Raw genomic sequence first — 12,080 nt, 5'->3', positions numbered from 1 at the left:
TTGTTTTGTCTCAAGATGCACACCAGTATAGTTTATTGTAAGGTTTGTTTGTTAAAACTTCTTAAATGTCCTAAAATAACTAAGTCCTGGGTTAATCTAAACACTGTCCAGGAAACCGCCCCATAGAGTCTTTATAGACTAACTTTATCTCTAAAACACAATAACCAATGGAACAATTTAAAAAGAAAAATGTATCTTTATTTGAAAACAATGTTTAAAAAGTAGTAACACTGTATTAGAAAATAACCTGAGGCCAACAATAATTAGAATAAATACAATTCAATAAAGTGTTGCTGCAAAATACAAACAAAGTAAAACTAAATAACAGACACACAGAAATACCTTTCATAAATGTCAACCTGAAAGAGATACCTGCCTGTGGCTTCTCAGTTAATAAAAACCCATTTAAAGCAACTAATCAACATGTTTATAGAGATAACTCCCCACAGGTGTGTCAGAAAACATGTTATCATAAAAAACTATACAAATTCTTTCATATACATGTCACGTTTGATATACAACAATTGTCAGTCAAGTGCCTTGTGGTAAAAGACATTGATACCTTAGCAGCATAACATTGATATAAAAATGATCTGATGCAAATCAAAAAGTCTGTTAGGGAGAACAATATGAAGGGGCGTGGGGATTACTTTTACTAACCATGAGTTTTTGAAAGCATTTTAAGTCAGTAATGTGAAAATGCCAAACCTGTTTTTTGCATGTTGCACACACATGAACCTGCTAATCAAGCTTTTCACGCCTACATAAATATTAGAGGCAGATGTGCTGAAGCAGGGTTGTACCTAAAGTATGCAGGAGGATAAATCTCCGGGAACAGGGTTGGTGACCACTGCATTAAGACGTGTTAAACATGTGCTCCATTTCTTCTTAAGGCTTCTTCAGCTGCCCTTTTTCTGTTGACAAATAAAGTGAGTCTAAAGACTGTAGCTTGCAAACACCTCTATTCCAGAGCTGTATCCTAAAAACTACTTAAGATACTTTCGCATAATAACCATTCACAACAACCTAGAACTTTTAACAAATTTTAAAAAGCACCCCACCATTTAATTTTAGAAAATTTTTAAAATGAATCCTATAATGTATTGTAGTCATTGTGAACAGGAACTACAGAAAGATGTTTTGGAGTCAAGTCTCACCTCTGCTTTATCTTTTGCCTTTGGCGAACAAATGCCAACACAAAGATGAGGAAGAGAAAGGCGATGATGCAGACCAAGGTGCCGAGCGTAAGTGGTAAGGAGAGAGCCTCATTGATTGTATCACTACATGTGTCACCCATGTAACCAAGTTTACACTCACAGATGACCATCCGATTCACCATCACACATCTACCGTGGCTGCATTTGACATTGGCACAAGTGATTGGAGAGTGAGAGGTGGCCAGATGGTTGATTGTAGGAACAGACATGTAGAAACTCTGCAACAGACAAAAACTTTACACAGCCTTCACAACAAAATTTTGATACTCATTACAATATCAACTTAAGATCAGTGCTGGGCAAGCTACTTGGAAAATGTAGTGAGCTAAGCTACCAGTTACTTCACATTAAATGAAGCTTCACTACACTCAAGCTACCCCCCTGGGAAATGTAGCAGGCTAAGCTACATCAATAGCAGCTTGCTACATCCAAGCTACTTTTTTATTTTTAACCAGCTTTATTATGTAATTATTTATTCAGTTTCAATTTATCATTTTGGTAATTATAGGCAATACAAGCATAATATAGGCCTAGGTACTTCACATTTTGGGTCTGTTTGCTGGACTTATCCTACTCCCAGAATAAAATGCATGTTTGAGCTGCCTTAATTTAAAAACCCCTGGCCCTGACATATCTTAACACAAGGGTCTCCAACGTGGGCCCGCAGGCAGCAGGTAGCCTGCACAGAGTCTGTGAGGTGCCCGCCAAAGCACACTATATTAATAGTTTCAATTGTAATATTTATTACATGTTTTTATATTAGCTTGGCTTGGTGACATCCATGCAGAGGTAGAGTAGGCCTACGAGTCTTCACAGAATGTGAGTGGTAGTGTTTTGTATGAATGAAGGCTGCACAACTCGAAAATACGGAACAAACGACGTCCTGTGTCGATTCAAATGATGCGCTTATTCTCAAATTCAGGACGACTTCAGAAATGTTTGGAAAATTGTAGCTTGTGTGGAAGCTACCTCACTACCCTGCTGAAAAAAACAGCATCAAACCAGCATGGGATGTTGGTGCTAATGCTGGTTTAGCTGGTGCTAATGCTGGTTTGATGCTGGTTTAGCTGGTGTTCACTAGCAAACCAGCACCAAAACACAACATATGCTGGTCTTGCTGATATGCTGTTTTTTTCAGCAGGGTACTTGGTCAAAAAAAGAGCTTAGCTACTGAAAAGCTAATTGATTTAGAAAGCAGCTAAGCTACCGCCAAGCTACTGAAAAATGTAGTTAAACTACTAGCTTCGCTACTTGTAGTGAAGCTACTGCCCAGCACTGCTTAAGATATATTGATATCAATTGGCAGATACAAACAAAAGCTAGTGGGGCATGTTGTCCCAGTAAGTTTTTACAATGACCATTATTTATTCTAATGAGACAGATGTTCAAACAAAGTATGTAAATCTAAATTAGGTCCAATGTAAACATGCCATTATTCATCACTTAGCACATGAATAGGTCTTTACAATAAAAATAAAACCCTTGTTTAGGCAAACAATGCAGACATTAAAATTAAGGTAGCTCCACAATAAAACGAAACTGTCAATATAAATGAAAACAAAGGTCAAGTATTCTGCTACTCTTAAGGACTTTCAAAGCAAAACACATTTAAATACTTACCATTTCCCAAGGTAGAAAACACTCCCAGAAATATGACTGGAATGCGGCACTGTATATGGCTACGTGTTTATAGATTTATAGGCCTATAAGTAGAAGAATGAGGAAATAAGGTAGCGGACAAAATGAAAGTCAGTGATGAGCTGTACATTTTTGACACTGAAAGAATCAACCTTCAATGTTTCCGAGTAAAGCTGAGACTCATCCATTCAACACAATAGCACAGTGAAACCAAACTCCTGTCTGATATTGAATGAAAAAAGTGAACTTAAGCTTCTAAGGCAAATAAGGGCCAGATCAAGATATCACTGGCAGTAACAGTTTAAGTATCTGTTTGCACCATGCGGGCACTGACACTCGTAAAACAATGATTGTGCTGAACTTCAAAAGGCGCCGCCTTTACGGACTTTAGCCTAATGTATAATATCTAAATACCGCGAGAGCATTACGAAAGCATACGGTGGAGTTTACACTCGAATCACACTCTCGCGGTACTTTGAGGTCATACGCCTTCATGCACAGGAACAAGACAGGTTCAACTTTCCACTACATACCACTCAGTGCGCAGGCTCGCAGCTAATGACGTCACGTACTACTACTACCACCGAATGACATCGGTCTCGGAATGTGTAGGGGCTGAATTGTACTATCACTATAGACCCAAGCTTATCCCAGTACTTACCAGCCTTTTACAGTAATGAACATTTTACCTTCGTTGATTCCCCTTATAATCATTTAAATGCATTAATGGTTTTTTTCAGTTGCATCTATTTTTTCGCGATAAAATACGCGAGCGCGACCTCTCCCTCTACTATGGGAAGCCGATCTCCTCAAAAGAAGGACGAAACTGCGCCACTCGATTGATCCGCGCTGCGCGGACCAATTATACGCGCGGACCAATGGACAGAGCCGCGCGACTGTCTGGATAGCGCAGAGATGAGTTGTTTACTTGCGCCACCCGATGGATAGCGCAGCGCTGACCAGTTTCATCAGAGCAGCGCGATCCACTGGGAAGCGCAGCGCGACTCTGATGGAATAGACTCGATTTACCCACAATTCTCTGCTAGTATACAATTTATTTCCGGTTTAAATAACCATTTTGTTTATTTTGCCACAAGACAACTTAATTTACTAATGCATAAGTTAAAATAGCATCTAAAACACTTATCAGCTTGATTGGTATAATCGGGTAACCATAAATAACAATTTCTTCCTCTTGGTAGTTAATTTAATAGAGGTGACCACACGTCTGACGTAAATTATCTCTGTTTATTATTATTTTTTTATTTTGTGTTAAAGATATGCACGAATTCTACTATTCTGTTATTTGACATTAATAAAAATGATTACAATATGAATGGCAATGATCAACGATTTTTTTATCTACCTTGAGTGCTCGTTTTATATTTATAATATCTTATATGGTGTTCTGAGTCCGTTTAAACACACTTCTGATGCTGCTTTGCTTCGTCATTTGTATACTTTATGCATTGCAGTTACATTTATTTTATTATTTAATTTTTGTAATAATTTTTAATGATTTAATAATGACATTATAGCATTATGCAATTGTTTTGCATATATTTTTCTGGTAGTCCCAGCTGCATTTCTTGACATATCAGGAAATAAATGTGGGTTTGCAAGTTACTTTGGTTTGTTAGTCCCGCACTGATAAAGTGACATAAGCTGTATTTTTTAATATCTCAACTGTTCCCAATAACCAAGCACTGCTATTTAGACCATTTTGCAAGTCGTAAACAATTGGTCGAAGCTCTTTGTGTTTCAGTTTTTTTACACGTTGGGATAAAATACAAAGAACATATAGAACTGAATCAAAAAGTTAAACAAACATCTTTAAGATATGTGTGAAATAAAGAAAACTGCTACAAACTGAGACAGGAATTTCTAGACCAGCGTTGTTAACATCTTGCAAAATGGTTTAAGTTGCTTCTATGAGAGAGGGAGTGGAATTCGTTGCCTGCCAATAAATAAACAGTCGAATAACGATACTTTTATTTTTTATCTTTAATATTTAATAATGTTTTGACAGCACGAACACTGTTTTGTCCCACTAGCAGAGAATTCTGGGTAAATCGAGTCTATTCCATAAGAGTCGCTCTGCGCTTCCCAGTGGGTCGCGCTGCTCTGGTCGGGCGTCTGATTGCATACTGACACGTCAAAAGCGTGCGATTTGGCAGCAAAACGCGCGTCCTCGACGCGTGCTTTGTCCTATTAACGCGCGTTCTTAACGTGCGCTCTTGACTCACGGCAAACGCGCGTTAAAAGCGCGCGATTTGCAAGAGAAAACGCGCGTCCTGTGCGCGTGTTTTGTCCCAATAACGCACGTTATTGACGTGCGCTCTTGGGGTCACGAAAACGCCCGTTTTTGACGTGCGTTTATCATAACAGAACTGGGCGTCAAAATGCATGCGTTTTCTGTGGAATACAGCGCACGTTATTAACGTGTCAACAGGCGAAAAGAACGTGCGCTGTCAGAAAGTCTATTTCACAGACTAGGAACTAAAGTTCATTTAATGTTTCCTGGAGGGACTATTACTAGTGTTACCTGCAGTGAAGACCGTTGTCCGTTTATGCTTTAACTATGTTTTCTGTAATGTTTTCATGTAATATAAATCCAAACAATGTTGTATGCAATTTTATATTGTGCATGCTTGCTGTTTTTAAAGTTTATAATGTTTTTGGTGCTCCGTTTGATGCGGGTATTACTCAGAATATTAGTGTATACATACTCTAAGTATGAGTAGAGACATTTCTGTTAAATATATTTGTGTGTATATATATTTGCTAATAAATTATATAGGTGCAATGCTATTTTATTATGGTCAGTCCATAAACCTAAATTGAAATATGTAAATAGTGAATATTTTGTAACTCTTTTGTAGACCATTTCATATATTGGATTAAAATAAACCTCTCTTTGTGAAGATTCTCTGGTCCATATTTGACTGCCTAAACCAGCAGTAATTTAAATGTAGTTAGGTTTATTACATGCTCTTTTCTTAGTATTTTCTTGGGTTACCGCATCTGATCTGCTTGCGGCTATAACTTAACTAAATCTGCAGCAAAACTTGAGACCCAACTGTGTACTGAATATGTAAATATGCTTTTAGGATGCCAGCGAACCTATTAATAAATATTAAGGTTTTACTTTATTTTTAATGATGTATAAACGCATAATCGTAATTGGATTTTTAGATTCCCTTTCACCATGATTTTACCCTCCATTAGGGAGTGGTGTGGCTCTGATGCGTGACGCCATTAAACCCCGTTCTTACCTCTGGGTTTACAAGTGCACAGGTAAGCAGTAGCAAGGGGTTTTTCTGTAGATGTGTTATGCCTCAGACATATTTTATAACAATAAAACAAAAACATTGTAGCAGGAGATGTGTAAAATACAGATCTACATCTATTGATATCATTCCAACTGAATTTTACATTTTAGTACTGCAATATTGTTGTGTGTTATTCTGTCATGCTGTCTGAATTTTTTTTTAAATAGCTGATAGCTTAAGACCACATAACTTGGAGTTGCATGTGGCCTGCTTTCATTGTTGCTCTCCAATTACTCAAACATAATTTTGATGCACAATCCTAATATTTTAAGTTAAAGTTAATTATAAGTGTTAAGCTTCAGTTGCATTAACACACAAGAATGAAGGAAATGTTATAACCACATATTTTAACAATATAGGCCTATTTTATTAGTTTTAAGCCCTATTCGGACAGTATTCTCATCAGAATGTCTGTAAAAATATGTTTGCATGGCGCATCCGCGATAAAACTCGTGCAGTCGGATGAAGATAAATTAGGGTGTATGTGTGAGTTTTTAATTTGAAACACCTGGAAATGCGCTGTACGTGTGGTTAATTACATGATCATTCACATGACCACTTGATTATGTGTGTGGAATATGTATAATTGATTACAATTCAAATTTCTGGTGCTAATGAACATTTTAAACGTTTCATGATGTTCTTCTGTTTATTAATATCGGCTCCCACTCACTGCCCTTACGACAATTAACCAATGTTACTACAGTTAAAACTAAAACAAAAACTATGGTTACTGTAGTAAAACCATAGTAACTACAAAATAACCATGGTTTTCAAAAACCATAGATAAACCATGGCTAGTGTAGTAAAATACGGTTTGCTGATAATAATCAATACACCAAAAAAAAAACATGGGTACTACACTTTTACCACAATAAAACCATGGTTATCTTTCGTAAGGGTGTAGCGGAGCAATAATGGAACTTCTCATTACTTATAATTTAAGTTATAAAAGTGTCAATGTTTAAAATGCACACAAATAATTTAAAACGCTTCACTAATGTAGAATAAACGCGAAGCGCGTGACCATGATATACGGTGCTTTTCAGGGATCTAAGTGGACAACAGATGAGCACAATCACTTTTGTAGTCTATATTGATCCTCTTTTATAAATGTAGATATGTAGATTTGAACGGCAATTATACCACACGACCTTGGTGTTTGTCAAAAAACATCAATAAAATCACTGACTCCAGTAAATGATGAAAATTCCTTACATCCCCACGAGAAATTGTCATCCGAATTGGGTTATTCGTAATTTGGTCTTTCCCGTGATTTTTCTTGACATTCAAACATTCTAACATTCTAATTTTTACCAATAACATCTTTAAGACACTTTAATTCATTATAAAAGTAATTTCAATTTAACGAATGCTTGTTTAAAAAAAAACTCAATAAAAATATATATTACACAGAAATATTTGGAAGGAGATGTTTTTGTTTATAGCTGTATGTTAAATTTTGATTATAGCTTTATATAAAATCTATGGCTTTAGATTTTAGCTTTGATTAGTTTTAATGCGAAAAAATTTGTTGACATTTGTAGACTACAAGTGGAGCAGTTTCTTTTGAATCTTTATGAAGAATATGGTAGCGCATGAGGTTCCTCAAAGTTATAAAACATTAAAAAACTTCGTTGTAATGTCGAATAGCATTAATAATCATAATTAGGGAAGTCAACAATTATGATTTTTTGCAAATAAACTAAATATGACAAGAAATACAACAACGAAATAAATGTGTTTTCTCTTTATATTCCTATTTATAAAACTTATAGATTATATAGGGTATAGTCTAGGTGGGTCCCAGATTTAAAAAGTTCGTGCACCCCATTTTATAATATATTTGCCATAATGTCTTCATTTACTCCACAATCAGGATGTATTTACCTCCCCAAATGGCATAGCCTGTCTACCTTTGATGTAAAAAGCCGCGGAACGCCTGTTTATTACAGTATATGCGGTCGGATCCGTCAAGCGGATAGACTATTTGATAGACTGTGGATTTATTAGTGTTGATTAAGGATGTTTAAATCTCTAGCCTGGTGGTCAGGACATGAATGGATCAAATAAGAAGCTTTGCAATGGTTTATTTTTCTCCACATATATCATAAATAAAAATTAGATAACTATGCAGTATACAACATTATATTTTGTGATTTCCATATTATAGACGAGAGTATTTAACTGCAATATGCCAATAAATATCCTCACAGCATTATTATTTCTTAAAACTTTGACAAAAATTATTTTTAAAGGAACTGTATTTTTACAGTTATTGTTATTGTAATGTTCCGCATATCTGAATATTAGACGAGAGTATATAACGGCAATGTCTCATAGCAATAAATATCTACAAATAACTCATAACAGAATAATGAAATGAATAAACATACAAGGAAGCAGGATTGACATGCTAATTGTATTATTATTACCGGAAAAACAGCAATATTATTGAAATAAACTCTGAGGTAAATGCGTCAAACACGCTGTTTACCGTACTAACAAGTCTAAATAAGCAATAACAGTGAAAAAAACATTATTATCTCTCAAAACTTTATATAAGAAAAATTATATTTAGAGGAAATGTATTCTTACATTTATTCAAAAATTTCATATAGGCTATTATTTCCTGTTTATGAGCATGTTCGTCTCTGTCCTTGCTCTGTTATGTAATTGACAGATTTAATTAAGTTATAGTCGCAAGCAGATCAGATGCGGTAACCCAGGAAAATACTAAGAAAAGAGCATGTAATAAACCTAACTACGTTTAAATTACTGCTGGTTTAGGCAGTGAAATATGGACCAGAGAATCTTCACAAAGAGAGGTTTATTTCAATCCAATATATGCATCTGAAATGGTCTACAAAAGAGTTACAAAATATTCACTATTTACATATTTCAATTTAGGTTTATGGACTGACCATAATAAAATAGCATTGCACCTAGGGCTGCACGATTAATCGTATTTTTATCATGATAACGATATGCGTGCCCCACGATTAATTAATGACAATCGTCGCAATTAATGTGCAAAGACCAAGCACAAAACACACGTCTAGAATCAAGCAAAGTGTTTGTTATGGGCGGAGTCAGAGTAAACGGAGTGTTAAGTGCAGCCTGTATTAAGGTAGAAATACGTTAGCATCACGAGATTTACAGTCATTCGAACATAATGGCAGAGCAACAAGAAGAAAGTGCAGAAATATGTATGTTTAATTCCCAAAAAGGGTATAGGCTTACTCCATTGTTTGGACATTTCGGATTTGAGGAAAGTGATGTTGATCAGGTACGTCACGAGACTGCAAACTGTGTTCTTGTTCCGTCCAAACGTGAAATATCAAGAGTTTCAAAAGCTGAAGACACAAGCCGTAGCCATAAAAAATCCCCGACCATCCACGACACAGACAACAATAACGGATCGCGTATCATGTAAGGTAGCCAAGGATATGTGTCCAATAAGCACCTTGAGCAGCAAGGGGTTTAAAAAAAATATTGCCACATAAAAGGCATATCATAGGCATTTTTTATTCAAAAATGTTTTGTTTTTATTTTATTTTAATTTTAATTTGATATAAATATATATTAGAGCCCTGCATTTCAGCCTTTTAACGCCCATTGGGTCGGGTTTCGGACCAATTTTAACATCACAGTTGATATGCGGCCAGGCCTCTGGATTTTTTAGGCTTCTCCACCTTTATATATAATAATTTAATTAAAAGAAACGTTGAGACATTGATAAATTATAAAAGAAAGACGTTTAACCTATCGCACGAGTCCACGCACATTTACAATGCACCTGTTGCAACGGTGTTTAGCGTCTCCGCCAGCAGCAGGACCTTCAGCGCATCGGGGAATATGAAGAACTGAATAAAAACCTTAAATACTGTGCATAATCTATAAAAGACTTCTTTCGGTAGTCATGTAAAAAATGCGGTGTAAAGCCTTGAATTTTAATTGATGCATAGCGAATGTGTAAGGTAAGGCAACCTGCATGTTTATTTCGTTTCATGTTTATTTCGTTTTGTTTTGATTCATTATTTTTCTGCACCCCGCCGCAACTGCGAGCAACAGAGCAGCCCCCCTCCGCTTTTTAAAAAATAGTGTGTTGATAATAAAGATTTAAACTAACATTGTTATATGCTGAAAATATATATATTATATAGACCTTATTGTCAACATGATGTTAGCTGTCGGCCGCTATCCGCTTGGTCATTATCAAAAACCTTAATTTAACAAACAAAAAAGGCTCTAAAATAAACAAAAGATATTTATAATTTTGACAGTTAAAACTGAACTGCTTTAATTGCTGCAATAGTCATACAGCTGTTAGGAATCTGTGTAAGGAGTTATTTTTGTTATTTCTGCGGATTTCTTTTGCAAAATCTATGCGGAATTTTGCGGAATTATTTTAAATGTTTTAAAAAGCTCTAAGAGAATGGGAGCTGTGGATATTACAAAACAATAAAATATTTTATAATATAGGCCTATAAAATGTTTATAATATTATATAAATGGCTGTAAAGTGTAATAAAAATACTGAAGTAAATAGAAGTTCTTCACTAAAAGAATGATCGTATTTTTAATCGTGATCAAAAGTTTGAGCAAAACAATCGTGATCATAATTTTTCCTGTAATCGTGCAGTCTTAATTGCACCTATATAATTTATTAGCAAATATATACACACAAATATATTTAACAGAAATGTCTCTACTCATACTTAGAGTATGGTAAATACACTAATATTCTGAGTAATACCCGCATCAAACGGAGCACCAAAAACATTATAAACTTTAAAAACAGCAAGCATGCACAATATAAAATTGCATACAACATTGTTTGGATTTATATTACATGAAAACATTACAGAAAACATAGTAAAAGCATAAACGGACAACGGTCTTCATCTGCAGGTAACACTAGTAATAGTCCCTCCAGGAAACATTAAATGAACTTTAGTTCCTAGTCTGTGAAATAGACTTTCTGACAGCGCATGTTCTTTTCGCCTGTTGACACGTGAATAACGTGCGCTGTATTCCACAGAAAACGCATGCATTTGACGCCCAGTTCTGTTATGATAAACGCACGTCAAAAACGCGCGTTTTCGTGACCCCAAGAGCGCACGTCAATAACGTGCGTTATTGGTACAAAACACGCGTATAGGACGCGCGTTTTCTCTTGCAAATCGCGCGCTTTTAACGCGCGTTTGCCGTGAGTCAAGAGCGCACGTTAAGAACGCGCGTTAATAGGACAAAGCACGCGTCGAGGACGCGCGTTTTGCTGCCAAATCGCACGCTTTTGACGTGTCAGTATGCAATCAGACGCCCGACCAGGCGTTTATGACTACTTTGGCTTTCCATAGTAACTGGTCAGCGCAGCGCTATCCATCGGGTGGCGCAAGTAAACAACTCATCTCTGCGCTATCCAGACAGTCGCGCGGCTCTGTCCATTGGGCCGCGCGTATAATTGGTCCGCGCAGCGCGGATCAATCGAGTGGCGCAGTTTCGTCCTTCTTTTGAGGAGATCGGCTTCCCATAGTAACTGGTCAGCGCAGCGCTATCCATCGGGTGGCGCAAGTAAACAACTCATCTCTGCGCTATCCAGACAGTCGCGCGGCTCTGTCCATTGGGCCGCGCGTATAATTGGTCCGCGCAGCGCGGATCAATCGAGTGGCGCAGTTTCGTCCTTCTTTTGAGGAGATCGGCTTCCCATACTCTGCTGACGTTTGTGGTCGACGGGACTGCGAGACTGGGAAAGTGTCCTCCTACTAAACAGTACTTACAAGCTCTTTTTCCCTCCTCTCCTCACTGCAGCCGTCTACCTTTAAGTCGAGGCGCTTATCAAATAATATTAGCCTACTTTGAATGATTCTTTACGATTCGGATGGTGACA

The 12,080-nt window shown here is 36.6% G+C and overlaps 1 long non-coding RNA gene across 2 annotated transcripts; it reads right to left on the bottom strand.

Moving 5' to 3' along the window:
* Positions 1-242: 242 nt before the first annotated feature.
* On the bottom strand, positions 243-4,818 carry LOC135779493 (uncharacterized). Of its 2 annotated transcripts, XR_012337691.1 has the most exons (4): positions 3,008-4,818; positions 2,838-2,920; positions 1,158-1,435; positions 243-914 (listed from the first exon to the last, which is right to left on the bottom strand). It is a non-coding gene; the product is annotated as an uncharacterized lncRNA (long non-coding RNA). The 2 variants fall into 2 exon arrangements; XR_010544805.2 differs by having other exon boundaries at positions 2,838-4,818.
* Between the last annotated feature and the right edge of the window lie 7,262 nt (positions 4,819-12,080).

This window comes from Paramisgurnus dabryanus, chromosome 10 (assembly GCF_030506205.2).
Source record: "Paramisgurnus dabryanus chromosome 10, PD_genome_1.1, whole genome shotgun sequence".
Classification (NCBI taxonomy): domain Eukaryota; kingdom Metazoa; phylum Chordata; class Actinopteri; order Cypriniformes; family Cobitidae; genus Paramisgurnus; species Paramisgurnus dabryanus.
Note: the sequence above shows the minus strand (reverse complement) of the source record. Positions and strands in the feature narration are given on the sequence as shown.